This window comes from Cervus elaphus, chromosome 33, assembly GCF_910594005.1.
Source record: "Cervus elaphus chromosome 33, mCerEla1.1, whole genome shotgun sequence".
Lineage (NCBI taxonomy): Eukaryota > Metazoa > Chordata > Mammalia > Artiodactyla > Cervidae > Cervus > Cervus elaphus.
This window is the reverse complement of record NC_057847.1, coordinates 47,753,067-47,768,299: the sequence shown is the minus strand read 5'-3', so window position 1 is coordinate 47,768,299 and position 15,233 is coordinate 47,753,067. Positions and strand designations below refer to the sequence as shown.

Genomic DNA, 15,233 nt, shown 5'->3' with positions numbered 1-15,233 from the left:
TGGACCCAGTCTTTGAGTCTGAACTACATTTCACCACAGAGTGACTCATGGGCCCATATTGGCTCAGGGCTCCATCTTTGTTCTACTTAGCTATGGATAATAGCAGGGACTGTGGGACTCAGAGCACCTAGTGCACAGTGAAGGCAGGTTCTTTAAGAAAAGAATGACAAGAGTCGGGGGTGGTGGGGAAGATTAGAAAAGAAACTTACAGGAGCATCCTGCAAACAACAGAAATTCCACCACTTAAGCCAGCAGGTTTCTATTTTTGGTATGCATGAGAATTACCAGGGATATTTGTTAAAAAAAAACAAAAATCCCCATGCCCTATCTTTTGAACATTACTGCTTTTGTTGAACTAACTAACATAACACATTGTTACTTATCGGTAAGGTCTACAGTGCTAAACCATGGTAAAGAACAAAGTGTATCATATTTATCTTTTCAGTGTAAACAGGCTTTTCTAAATATTTTCTGAGTTCTTAATGCGACCAACAAACTGGAAGTAAAAATTCTTTAAATAAATGATACATGAGGTGGTATTTGATTAAATTGAATAAACAATATATGAGGAGTAACACAAAGCTTAGTTTTAGGGCCACTATGATTTGATTATTGTTGGTGAATACAACTGTTTAAAACTTAAACCATCTTTCTTGAAGACTTTTCTTTATTTAAATATTGACATATACATGACATTATATTTTATTAGTTTCATATGTACAACAGAGTGATTTGATACTTTTATATGTTAGAAATGATCACCATGATGTCTAGTAACCATCTGTTCCCATACAAAGTTATTACAATATTATTAAGTATATTCTCCATGCTGTGTGTTACATCCCTCTGACTGCTTATTTTATAACTGGAAGTTTGTACCTTTTAATCCCCTTCACCTATTTCACTTCTTGTAACCCTCTCTGTGGCAACCACACACGTGTTCTCTGTATCTGTCTGTTTTGTTATGTTTGTCTTTCTTTATATACCACACATAAGCAAAATCAGACGGTCTTTCTCTGTCTGACTTATTTCACTTAACATAATACCCCCAAGTCCATCCATGTTGTCATATTTGGCAGGAGTTTGTTCTTTTTTATGACATATGTGTGTGTGTGTGTATATACACCACATCTTTGTTTATCTATCGATGGACATTTATGTTGCTTCCATATATTGGCCATTGTAAGCAATATTGCAATGAGCATTAGAGTATAAATCTTTTCAAATTAGTGTTTATTTTCTTTAATTAAATGCCCAAGAATGGAGCTGCTAGATCATATGATAGCTCAATTTTTAATTTTTTGAAGCACCTCTATACTGTTTTTCATAGTGGCTGAACTAATTTACATTCCCAAAGCAATGTGTGAGGGTTCTCTTTTCTCTATGTCCTTGCCAACATGTGTTATTTCTGGTCTTTTTGATAACAGACATTCTGACAGGTATAAGGTGGTATCTTATTGTGGTTTTCATTTGTATTTCCTTGGGAATTACTGATACTGAGAATCTTTTCATGTGCCTGTTGGCCATTGGTATATCTTCTTCAGAAAAATATCTATTCAGATCCTTTGTCCATTTTTAAAAATGGGTTGTTTATTTATGTTGAGTTGTATAAGGTTTTTGCATATGTTGGATATTAACCCTTTGTCAGATATATCATTTGCAAATACATTCTTCATTTAGCAGGTGGTCTTTTTGTTTTGTTGATAGTGTTCTTAGATATACAAAAGCTTGATATAGTCCCATTTCCTTATTTTACTTTTGTTTCCCTTGCTTGAGGAGATATGTCTAAAAACCCTCTGTTTTCCAGATCACTGATCCATTTTTCTGTATCATCTCATCTGTTGTTGATTTCCTCTAGTGTATTTTTCATTTTAGTTATTTTTCAGCTCTGATTCATTCTTTATATTTTCTAACTCTGCTGAAGTTCCACTGTGTTCTCCATTCCTCTCCCAAATTCCAAGAGCATCTTTATGAGCATTACTTTGGATTCTTTATCAGTTAAATTACATATTCATTGACATTATAGAAGCTCCCGGCTGTAACTACAATTAACACTATCACTCCTCCTAATATATTGTTCTTACAACTTTTCCTTTTCCAAGGGCAACTAGATAAATGGATAGGTGAATTAATAGGTGAATTAACACATAAATATATAAAATGAATGTATCTGGTACAATTTATAGTCATACAGATTTTAGTGCAATGTTTTATGTTTTCTAGATGTTTGTCTATATATGTATGCAAAAATATTTTTTATATGAGAACTTATTTTTCTAGTTAAAGAAGTATACATTTCAGTGTTATTGTTTTTCCTTTTGATAAATATATTTAATGGTTCCATATATGCAGTGCTGAAAGCTTCATCAAACCTACTTTAAACTTATTTTGTGACTGGACTCTTTAACCACGCTTACAGCTAATAAGCTGGAGAAATTTATACTTTCTGGAAAGAAGCCTTGCTGGGGTATACAGGATATTTAAAGCCAGCTGCAGCTCTAAATTTTTAGAATTACTAGCTGTTTGACACTCACTTCTCTATTTCTGTGTTCCTCCTTCTCCAAAACACATCTTCATTCTTTCAAGGAGTCCTGTTAAGTGACTTCTTCCCCACCCTTTATTTTCAACATGCTAAGGTAGTTTCTCTGTTATTTCTACAGCCAGATAGCAGTGCTCCATTTGTGGAAAGGATCTGTGGCAAACTGAATGATGATCTAGTCAGCTTGCCTTCCCAAGACAGGGAAAAGGGAAATGTAACATTCTACCTGCTACAATTAACACTTTAGAATTGTGATGTAAGTATCCCCCTCTAACTTATTCCTTAAAAGGATGGAATATTAACTCCAGTCTGTGTCCTTTGGCACCGGGTTTGTTCAGGCATTGAAGGTTGAGATAATAGTGGCTTCCTCTCGTGGGGCTGAATTACAGGGCAAAGAGTTACCATGAGGGCCAGTGTGCTTGGACATGGCTGTGTCAACCCAGGAGTCATAAATGTGACACTCAAGCACCAAGTTTTCTAAGTGTTAATATTTAAGAGTACGGTAGGTCCAAGAATCTATAAATCAGTCATTTTACTTTGAACAGATCTCCCGCCAGTTGTGACATTGTTGAGTCAATTGGCAGCCTGTTTGCTGTTGTTTCCTTTTTTAGAAATTTAACCTCTTGGAAAAACAGCAGTCTGAGCTGTTATATGTCTCAACATAGGCCACCAGTGAAGACTACTTAAAAATGTTTTCTTGATCCAGAGTATGAATTCCCCTCCAGGCCTCTAGCAACTTTTTTTCCTCTGTTTAAATCATTTTGACAGGGCATCTTTGCTGGGTTCAGTTTCTGTGCCCTTTGAAAAGCTGGGGGCAGAGGATTTAGGATGGAGGATTCGCTGTTGGAGTTGCCTTCGGCTCACACTCTAAAGGAAGAAAGTTTCTCAAATTTTCACGCTGTGAACGGACACCTTTTTTTATGCCAGCTGACTGGTGTTTAATTTCATGTAACAGCATTTCGAATGTCAGATTTTTTAACATTACTTTTTAAACACATGCAGACTTAGAATTAGCTGTGTTTGAATAATTAACAGTAATAGAGATAGAGATCAAAATGATTCAAGTCATTGCTGTAAATAATACATGTTTATTATATCACAGCTTTATTAGTTTTATACTGCAAATAAAAGTTTACCATTTCTGAGTAAATTCAAAGAAAAACTTTGTAGGGAAGGGATAGGATTTAAAAAGAAATCAGTTCTAAGATATTCAAGTTCTGAATGTGTCTCTCCATGCAGTGTATAGAGATCTGGATGTAATAAATTGACGATTCATGATATTTCTCTGGGATTAAAATTAGCTCAAGTCTTTCTCTGCCACAAGCAATGAACTATACAGAGAGCCATAATCTGCTTTTTTGGCTTTTTAGTCTCAAATGTCAGTTGGTAGAATTCCACAGAAAGGAGACTTTGTTTGAGACAACCAACCATGTTGGTAAAACAATGTTTTGTTTGGGAATATCACAAACTGCTGCTTCAAAGTGCTTAATGAATGGGTATGTGTGTGTTTCTACAACATTTTTTTTTTTTTTTTTAAGGAAACTAGAAGACAGGAAATGCAAACCTACACATTAAAGAGTTCTGCCAAATGAAGAGCTCTGTACTTTTTTTTATAAAGACATTCTCTGCCAAGAGTTTGCCAAAACCTAATTGCAAATGAACATCCCAACTTCTCACAAACAAGTCACGAAATTCTGAGAATGGGTGCCCAGTGTTACCATATGCATTGCCAAGAAATCAGTGCCCACTGGGCAGAGATAGAAGAAGAAATATATTGTAATGTCTACATATGGGTGCACCAGTACCCTGCAGTTCATGTCTTCATAGCTGTGATAATCCCTAGTTCACGAAGCCTTTGATTATTTTCGTGAATGGTAAGCAAACAGTTGTCTAGACAGAAAGGGATTTTATAATTTCTAGTTTCTTGTAGAGAAAACAAATATTGGTGTCTCTTTTCCAAAGACCTGGAAATATGGACACTATTTTTTTTTTAATCCAGAGTCAGTTCAGTTTACTTTGGTGTTAAGAAGCCAGAAAAATCTCAATTAGTAGAGCAATAATTTTATGGATTTTTATTTTTAAGGCAATACTTAATGAGACAGAAAATAGTAAAATGTTTTTGAAGCCAGATTTTCCTTGGTCAAGCTCTAAACATAATAATTATCACTTCCTGGGCACTCTATGATGGGCAGTATGTTACTCCTTTAAATACTTGCAATCATTTTAATAGTTTGGATCCCTGTGAGCAAGTTAATTATTTTCAAAGAGTTGAGAAAATTTATCTCAAATTATTTACTAGCAAATGGCAGGTCTAGGTTTTTAAAAAAGCTCTGTCTCACTCTAAATCTTCTATTCTTTATGACTATCTTCTAATGATCTCCTTGCATCAATAATTAGGCAGACATCTCACTTGACCCCAAAAAAGAAATTTAAAATTACACATATAAGACAATTTAACCTATACAACTAAATTAGTATTTATTTTCAAAATATCTCTCATTCCTTCCTTTATTATTTCTCATGCTATTGCAGAGGCATACTACTTCCACTATCTTTAGCCTTAATCTGACCCGGGCAAACAAACATATGGCACAGATGCTCACCCTCCTTCCCCTTGCTTGTGTCAGGCATCACTAATAGAAAACTACACTCTTCCCATTGAGGCCAGCCTCAGCCTTGTGGTCCTCATCACAGTGCTCCAGGCAAACAATACCCGTTATCTGAGCTTGCACTCCCCTAAAAAAACTATATTTGCCATAGGGGATTCATTTCACCCTGGGCACTGTTACCAGAAAAATTTCCTTAAAATATTTCTCTCAGCATTTCACTGTTCTGAATGAAATTAGTCAGAGGCTCAATATTGCCTACTACCTACAACCATATTCTGTTGCTCCTCTGAGAACTTTCCAAAAGTTTCTTCCCAATCTTCTCTTCTCCTATTTTTATTCTTCTCCACAGATTTTTGCAGTTCATGTTCTGAATTTTGTGTTCTCCTATCACTTGTATGTTTTGTTCTTGATCTAAGAATGTTGCTTTGCTCCTTTAGAGTGATAAGATCATACCAGCCATTTTAGGTCAATTTCCCAACTATTTCATAACCAACAGATTTCTTCTTTTTCCAAATTTTCAATGTAGTAGGGCTTCCCTTGTGGCCCAGTGGTAAAGAATCTGCTTGCCAATTCAGGAGATGCAGGTTTGATTCCTGGGTTGGGAAGATCCCCTGAAGAAGAAAATGGCAACCATTCCAGTATTTTTGCCTGGGAAATCTCATGGACAGAGGAGCCTGTCAGGCTAAAGTCGTAAAAGAGTTGGACATGACTTAAAGACTAAACAATGAAGACAAAAGACATTATCATACTAAGTGAAGTAAATCAGACAGAAAGCATGATATCACTTACATGTGGAATCTAAAAAAAAAAAAAAAATGGGACAAATAAACTGAATAACGAAACAAAGACAGACTCACAGACATAGAAAACAAACTTATGGTTACCAAAGGGGAAAGGTAACAAGGGCATACTGTATAGCACAGGGAACTATATTCAATATCTTGTAATAACTTATACTGCAAAAGAATCCTGATAAATATATATATTATATATATCTATATCTGAATCATTTTGCTATACACCTGAAACTAACACATCATTGTAAATCAACTGTACTTCAATTAAACTTCTGATAATAGGAATTTTATAGCATCTTTCTTGCATATAACATATCCATAATGCAACCTTGATTAGTCCCAATTCTGTTTTGCTTTGTAAATGTAGAGCAAGGATTTCCCGAGTAGCATGAGTGAAAATCTCCCTAAATTTCTGTCATTCTCCCCCAATCTTTTAAATTCTTTTGCAATATTTAATCTGTTAGTGATTATTTCTAGCCACTCATATTTAAGTCTTTATAGAGCAGTCAATACAAAAAGTCCCCACCCTATATTTCATTGATCTAATTATGTGATTTTAATAATAAGCACCATCAATACATTTGGAACAAACATGTTTTAGCAACATAGCACTCAACTATGGGTGCTCTTGAGGGTTGCTGAGGGCTGGGAGTAGGCAGCATGCTATGACAATATACTTGAGTGAATGGAGAGCTGAAGTTATTTGAGAGAGTTAAGAGAATGGTGAGGAGAGATTATTCTCATTTATATGTATAGTCTGTCTTGTTACTTGACTGATTATAAACAGATTTGACAGGGAGGGGCATAATTATCTTTTTATGTAAATTGTTGTAGTTGGAACTTAAAGATTTCTTCAAGTCTTCTTCACAGCAAATCATACTGATATTATAATGAGATTTTATAAAGTATTTGGTACATTCTATTTGCTGATTAAACTCATATGGCAAGGTGAAGAAGGGAAGAGACTTCTTAGAAATCCATGGAAGGGAAACACTCCAAAGATTCACAACTTCAAGCAATATATTGTAATTGGACTGGGAGAGAAAATCAGAACACAAGTACATTTTGGAAACTAAGAGTATAGTTCCTGTACTAAAATTTGGGACACATATGGATATGAAGCAGTGTCCAAAGCACAAAATAAATTAGTGGCAATTGGGGTAGTTGTTTAAATAAGAATAGAAGAATTTGAAGAATTGAAATGATATTTTAGAATTTCAAAAAAATTGTTAAGCCTTTTTGCTTCCATTATTTTAGATACTGTCATTCTACCATTCTCAGTTTAACAAAAGACAAGTGGAAAGGCTGAGAGATTTGTCCAAGTGATCTAAACATAGCCAGCCAGCCACAGGGTACCCAAAATGTTCTTAGTTCTTAGTTAAAAGACTTAATAGCTTTTTACCAAAAATAACTACTTCAGTCAAAGAGAGAAGGGTAATTGCTACTTCCACAGACAACACAAGAAACCAGCATCCTTCCAGCCCAAAAAGCAACATCAAATGACCACCCACATACCGCATCATAGATTTATCTTCTCCAACTGCAAGACCCTCTTCTCTTTGGCTTCCCACCGACCTAAAGAGAAGAACTAATGAATAAACAAAGTTTAAAACAGATGCAAAAGCAGTGTGCATAAGAAGTGCCACTGTGCTTAATTTAATCTCTGGGTCAGCTATTCCCTGCTCACTGGTGCAGTCAAGGATCCAAGCCAGATCCCTGCAGAGACTGTGGTGGCTCTACGTCTGCCAATAAAAATACCTGGCTGTGCAGAACAGGAAACCTCAGCTGGCCCTCAAAAAGTCCTCAGTTTAGGCAACAGGCAGCCATTGGCTCAGGCTAACTTGATTCCTTCTTTTTTTTCTGAACAACAAGCTATTGGGAGTTCCCAAAGGTAGTCATGATTGACCAGATGTGCGGCTGTGTTAGATTCCTATTCTCAAGAGAGTGCTCTGGAGGGATAGCTTAGGATTCAGCTATTAGAGATGCATTTCTTTAAAGCAGAGGTCAAAAACGGGTGCCCATAGGCCAAAGCCAGCCATCAGATGGGTTTTGTTTAAGCCAGACAGCTGTCTGCTTTTTCATTTTTTAAAAAAATGTGAATGCATTTCGATGGGGATTTTTGCCAGTTTCTGTGATGTAAATTCCTTGACAATGTCTGATTACAGACCAGAGTTGAGAAGAAATATGCACAGCAATTATATAGCATTTCCATTATACACATATAATAGGTATAAATAATACTAATAAAAAATCAGTGAAAAATCAGAAAGTGATAAGTTTTGATTATTTATTTTACCATTGTTTAATTTAATGGGAAAGGTTGAGGGCGGGAGAAGGGGAAAACAGAGGATGAGATGATTAGATGGGCATCACTGAATCAATGGACATGAATTTGAGCAAACTCTGGGAGGTAGTGAAGGACAGGGAAGTCTGGCATGCTGCGGTCCATGGGGTCGCAGAGAGTTGGACACGACCAGACGACTGAACAATGATTGTTTAATTTAACTTGTTTTAATTATAAGTTTATATAATTTAAATTTTCATAATGGCTGTTTAATAACCAGCTTTTGAAATTCTTGAAAACTTAACACTAGGCTCTTTTTTTTTTTTTTCTTAAGCAAAAATCGCAATAGCAGAAGACTTACTATACGTTTCACCATCAATACCAAGACAAAAAATAAAAGATCATTATAATTGCAAGCCATAATGGAAACATGATTAACCTAACAATATAAAATGATTACATACACTTTTGGGGGTTAAACATAGTGATGTGGTAAGTCAAAGTGTGTACACCCACGTATTTTCATCTGCTCAGCCAGTCTATGTCTTTTGGTTTGTGCATTTAGTTCATTTACATTTAAGGTAATTATTAATATGTGTGATTCTCTTACCATTTTCTTGTTTTGGGTTTATTTTGTGTAGGTATTTTCCTTCTCTTGTGTTTGCTGCTTAGAGAAGATCCTGTAGCATTTGTTGTAAAGCTGGTTAGGTGAAGGGCTCCCTTTTCTAAAAGAGCGTTTTCAAGCACTCTTATGTTGTGCTCAGGATGCCATCTCTTTCTCTCTCTCTTTTTTAAAAATTAATTAATTTATTTTAAATCGAGGCTAATTACTTTACAATATTGTGGTGGTTTTTGCCATGTACTGACATGAATCAGCCACAGGTGTACAGGTATCCCCCCCTCTCAAACCCCTCCCACCTGCTTCCCCATCCCATCCCTCTGGGTTGTCCAAGTGCACCGTCTTTGAGTGCCCTGTTTCATGCATGAAACTTGACTGGTCATCTATTTCACATATGGTGATATACAAGTTTCAATGCTATTCACTCAAATCATCCCACCTTGCCTTCTCCCACAGGATCTGTTCTTTATATTTGTGTCTCTTTTGCTGTCTTGCATATAGGGTCATTGTTATCATCTTTATAAATTCAATATAAATGCATTAATATACTTTATTGGTGTTTTTCTTTCTGACTTACTTCACTCTGTATAATAGGTTCTACCTCATTAGTACTGACTTGAATGCGTTCTTTTTAACAGCTGAGTAATATTGCACTGTGTATATGTACCACAGCTTTCTTATCCATTCGTCTGCTGATGGGCATCTAGGTTGCTTCCATGTCCTAGCTATTGTAAACAGTGCTGTGATGAACATTGGGGTACACATGTCTCTCAGTTCTGGTTTCCTTGGTGTGTATGCCCAGCAGTGGGATTGCTGGGTCATATGGCAGTTATATTTCCCATTTTTAAAGGAATCTCCACACTGTTCTCTATAGTGGCTGTACCAGTTTGAATTCCCACCAGCAGTGTAAGAGGGTTCCCTTTTCTCCACACCTTCTCCAGCATTTATTGTTTGTAGACTTTTTGATAGCAGCCATTCTGACTGGCGTGAGAGGTACCTCATTGTGGTTTTGATTTGCATTTCTCTGATAATGAGTGATGTTGAGCATCTTTTCATGTGTTTGTTAGCCATCTGTATGTCTTTTTTGGAGAAATGTCTGTTTAGTTCTTTGGCCCATTTTTTGATTGGGTCATTTATTTTTCTGGAATTGAGCTGCATGAACTGCTTGTATATTTTTGATATTAATTCTTTGTCAGTTGCTTCTTTTGCTATTATTTTCTCCCATTATGAAGGCTGCCTTTTCACCTTGCTTATAGTTTCTTTCATTGTGCAAAAGCTTTTAAGTTTAATTAGATCCCATTTGTTTATTTTTGCTTTTATTTCCATTATTCTGGGAGATGGGTCATAGTGGATCTTGCTGTGATTTATGTCAGAGAGTGTTCTGCCTATGTTTTCCTCTAGGAGTTTTATAGTTTCTGGTCTTACATTTAGGTCTTTAATGCATTTTGAGTTTGTTTTTGTGTTAGAAAGTGTTCATTTCATTCTTTTACAGGTGGTTAACCGGTTTTCCCAGCACCACTTATTAAAGAGAATGTCTTTTTTCCATTGTATATTTTTGCTTCCTTTGTCAAAGATAAGGTGTCCATAGGTGTGTGGATTTATTTCTGGGCTTTCTATTTTGTTCCATTGATCTACATTTCTGTCTTTGTGCCAGTACCATATTGTCTTGATGACTGTAGCTTTGTAGTATAGTCTGAAGTCAGGCAGGTTGATTCTTCCAATTCTATTCTTCTTTCTCAAGATTGCTTTGGCTATTCGAGGTTTTTTGTGTTTCCATACAAATTGTGAAATTATTTGTTCTAGTTCTGTGAAAAATACCATTGGTAGCTTGATAGGGATTGCACTGAATCTATAGATTGCTTTGCGTAGTATACTCATTTTCACTATATTGATTCTTCCAATCCATGAACATGGTCTATTTCTCCATCTATTTGTGTCATCTTTGATTTCCTTCATCAGTGTTTTATAGTTTTCTATATGTCTTTTGCTTCTTTGGGTAAATTTATTCCTAAGTATTTTATTCTTTTTGTTGTAATGGTGAATGGGATTGTTTCCTTAATTTCTCTGTTTTCTCATTGATAACACTAGGCTCTTTTGAGTCAACATGAGGCAGCTGCAGCATACCCTTGACTAACTTGTGGTGACCACAGCAGCCCCAGCCATAGTTCAGGCTTGGGAGGCTGAATTTGGATCCCAGTTCTTTTATTTACTAGCAGTGTGAGCTCACACACATTCTTTAACTACAGAGAACCTCAATTTTCCCATGTCAGAAACTAAATAATATTTATTTTGCTAGTCTATGTGCATGCTAAGTTGCTTCAGTCATGTCCAACTCTTTGTGACCCCATGAACTGTAGTTCTGTCAAGCTCCTCTGTCACTGGAATCCTGCAGGCAAGAATACTGGAGTGGGTTGCCATTTTCCAGGGGCTCTTCCTAACCCAGGGTTCAAATCCACATCTCCTGCACTGCAGGAGAATTCTTTACCATCTGAGTCACTAGCAGGGAAACCCTGCTAGTCTACAGTGAGCAGTAAATAAAATCACATATTGAAAGTCTTAGCACTATATTTGGCACATAATAATCACTCAGTAAATAATGACAATGTGTTTATTTTAACTTTAGGTAGGAATTACATGATTAGGTTTGTTTTGCTTTTACCTTGAAAACCTGCCTACAGCAAAGCTCAAAGAAATAAGAAAGTTTAAGGACAGAAGAAAGAAAGAAATCAGGGAGGCCTGAAAAGACTGGGGTGTAGGGTAACTGGAGGGCCCTGGGAAAGAAAGAGAATAGGATCAAATGCTACAGAAGTAGGATGAGGAAAAATCACTCAAAAATGTAGTTGAAAATCCTACATCAAGGTATATCCATGCTGTCCAATAGAGATTCAGTCTCAATTTCTCATGAAGGCTGTATATTCTCTCCATAATTGATTGAAATAATTTCACTGAATAGTGAAAGTGAAAGTTGTTCAGTTGTGTCCTAATCTTTGCAACCCCGTGGATTATACAGTCCATGGAATTCTTCAGGCCAAAATACTAGAGTGGGTAGCCTTTTTCTTCTCCAGGGGATCTTCCCAACCCAGGGATCATGAACCAGATCAAATATGGAATAATCCCATCCTATTCATTTGGCCCAGACAATTCAATCAATAGTAGACCTATTACCCACACTCTGTAAGTTAGATGCCCTCCTCCTGAAATTTGAAATTTACACCCAGAAACGAGTGAGTCAGTGTTGAGTGCTGCCATACTGCTGAACTCTGATTGGCCACAAGAAACAAGGAAAGGAAGTCAATCAAAAGAGATGGAGAAAAGCAATTTAGAAATGGAGATGGCCTGGCTCCAAGCAGAAAAAAGGAGCCAGGAGACGAGTGATGACTTTTCAGTTCTTATAAAGTCTGGTTATATTCCTTAAATTTTGTTTCTAAGAGATGAACTGTTTTATTTATAATAAATTTCCTTAGCCTCAACTAGCTGGAGTGGCTATCTGTTCCCTACAACCAAATGATTGCTGACCAGATAATCTCTGCTAGTTTTAAAAGCTCTATGAAAATATAAGAAGTCACAGTATATTACAGCCTGAAGTGATGAGATTCTAGCCCCCTTGATTGATGTATGACTAATGGCCCCAATGGAATTCAAAGAAATTAAAAGACATGCATCAGCTCACATAGTTAGTGAGTAATAGAGCTTATTCTAAAACTCAGTTCATCTGAATCCTAGGTGGCACCACCATAGTTCCCACAGTATAACCATAATGGTGAGCTCTCAGTTTAGAATAGTAGCATGTTAAAGACCTCTTGAGAGTGATACTATTCTCAACAGTCAAATTTCATTTACTCTTTAGTCTGGCGTCTCAGATGGAAAAGAACAGAAACAGGAAGTTGGTCTACCACAAGGCAGGGTTAAAACATGGGTTTTACAATTCAGACTGACCTGTGTTCAGATTCTTATTCTTGCTCTAACAACCTGTGTGATTATGGAAAAGAGACCTGACCTCTCTAAATTCTAGTTTCTCCTCTAAAATGGAGATAAGTTAAAAAAAAATCTGATTTACAGAATTGCTGGAAGATTAAATAAAGTAATGCATAAATGAATTTAGCATATGTACCTGTCATGTAATAAGCATTTGCCAAGTGTTAAAATTGTTTTTGCTCTCAGTATTGTCAATGGTAACTGCTCAGGTAGAAGTTAGGGACTAAGTCCAATAGGTTCTGTGTATTTTCACCTTCAGATGCATTGATATTTTTCCTTGACATATAATCAGTAGCAACATCCACACAGGTTTATTTCTACATAATTCAAGTCATTTACTAAATATTTTCTTTAAAATGCAACTGACTTTAGAATACAGCTGAGATTTAATGTGCTTTGAAAATGGAAACTTTTTTAGTAGGTAATTAAAAATTGGCTCTAAATGTAATAAACTGTGAGCATTAACAATCATCATTAAAATAAGAAATACCTTTCCTAGAGCTTCTATGAGGCAGAGCTAACAACAATTACTAACCCAGAAGCTCAAATCAGGAAATACTATGTAAGCACAGCTACACTTCATTAATGCAGATGAACCAAACTGTTTTCAGCTAGAAGGAAGGTATAATGCAATATAATTAAACAAGTGGAGATGGATCAACCTAAAAACTTCAAAGGACATCATTACAGCTCTAAAATTCCATGATGCAGGGTTTACTAGCAAGATCATAATAATCTAGAGCAGCAATTGCCAAGCTTTTGTGACATAAGAATCAACCTAAGGAATTTGTAAAAGGAGCATTTTCCTGGATCCCACTGCTAGTCATTCAAATTCAGTGGTTCTATAGTACTGATCAATTATCTATATTTTTAATCAAGTTTTCTGGGTAATTATAATCTAGGCAATCTTGGCAGCAATCACTCTAAGAAACATTGATCTAGAATCTCAATTTTTGACCCTTAGATAAAGGTGACCATAGAGACATGACTTCGGATTGGCCCAAGAATAGACATCATCAAACAATCAAGTATCACTAACTGTCCAAATATCTGGAAAGGAAAGAAAAAGCAAAAGATGTCCTGCATCTTCATTTCACTAGAAGTTATTTTTAGATTCCTATGGAGAAGTCAACAAAGGTTTTAGAAACTCAAGAGAAGCTCCTACCTTCAAAGGTAATCAGTTTTAAGTCCTGAGCGGCTTCACTGGTCAAGGTCAACCATCTCCTCTACAGATGTTTGGTTCAAGTACCTGAAGGCTGATAGCCTGGGAAAAACTGGGAGCCTCTAAATGAAGGAAACACTGAGCCAAGATTTGGGGATCAATAGACAATTTCTGGGTTTTGTGCATGGTTCAAATGTTGTCCATAAATTCCCTGACCCAAACTACAAACTCTGAAACTTATGAAGCAGTGGAGGAAGAAAAGCTGGAAATATGAGTTGTTCTGTTTAAGGCAGAGGCTGACCATTGCAGCCAGATTCAATCAGTGTGAGAAAGAAGGGTTTGGAACATGTGGTTAGTTTCCTTCCTCCCAAATGTCTAGACTCCCAAAGGGGTGTGCAGACTTGCCTCTCAGTATTCTAGTTAAAGGCCTCTCTTCATATAAAATGTCACTGGTTATATGGGTTTATTTGTGTTATCTTTGAACTTGATGTCTATTATTCTACCTTTGTCAACATCCATTCCCATTTTCTGTGAGCTTTAAACTATCCCAGATGTTGAGCAAATGTGAATTCTTTGGAATGTGGCCTGCCTCTCTAATCTAGTTGTGCAATCACTACTCTCCCTCTCCAAACTCTGTGTAACTGTCAGTTTTAAGTGTACATTGTCTGGAGCGTTTATATGCTGTGGTTTAAGACAGATGCCAAATGTGTAAAAACATAATTTTGACCGACCACGATCAGCATCAATGCTTCTTAAAAGGAAAATGGACTCTCAAGTCAGAATGCTTATCTGCCATTCACAATCGCTTAATGCTTCATCATGTATGCTCCCAATGTCAATCCTTTAGTGGCCTGTCAGGCACTTTCCACTAGGCACTGAACTTCCAGTGTGCTCTGTACAGAATATAGCCAGAGCTTTAAGAATGCCAATTTAGATTTAAATATACGAATCAGCATCAAAGTCATGTAATACTTTTCCTTGGCATCATGGTGTGACCATCTTCCCTGTGTCCAAACTGCAGAGACAGAGTGTCTTGCTTGCTAAAATTGTGCGTGATCAAATTACACCCTAAACCGACTGTGCAGGGAGACTAGACTTGGGCATAATCAAAATGCATGGCCCACATGCCTTTTGCTGAGATTTAAATCTTCTTCCCTATCCTCAATCCTCTGCTGTAGCTCTATTATTTTTTTTTCCTTTTATATGATGCTGTAAACATGAAAGAAGGAAGGGCAGTCACAAACAAAT

The 15,233-nt window shown here is 36.4% G+C and overlaps 1 long non-coding RNA gene across 1 annotated transcript in view; it reads right to left on the bottom strand.

The window, feature by feature from the left end:
• The window catches only part of LOC122688703, a 143,166-nt gene that overhangs the window by 20,404 nt on the left and 107,529 nt on the right, over positions 1 to 15,233 (bottom strand). Inside the window, exon 2 of the long non-coding RNA XR_006339547.1 lies at positions 7,461 to 7,520. This is a non-coding gene — a long non-coding RNA (uncharacterized LOC122688703). The remainder of the gene's footprint in view (positions 1 to 7,460; positions 7,521 to 15,233) is intronic.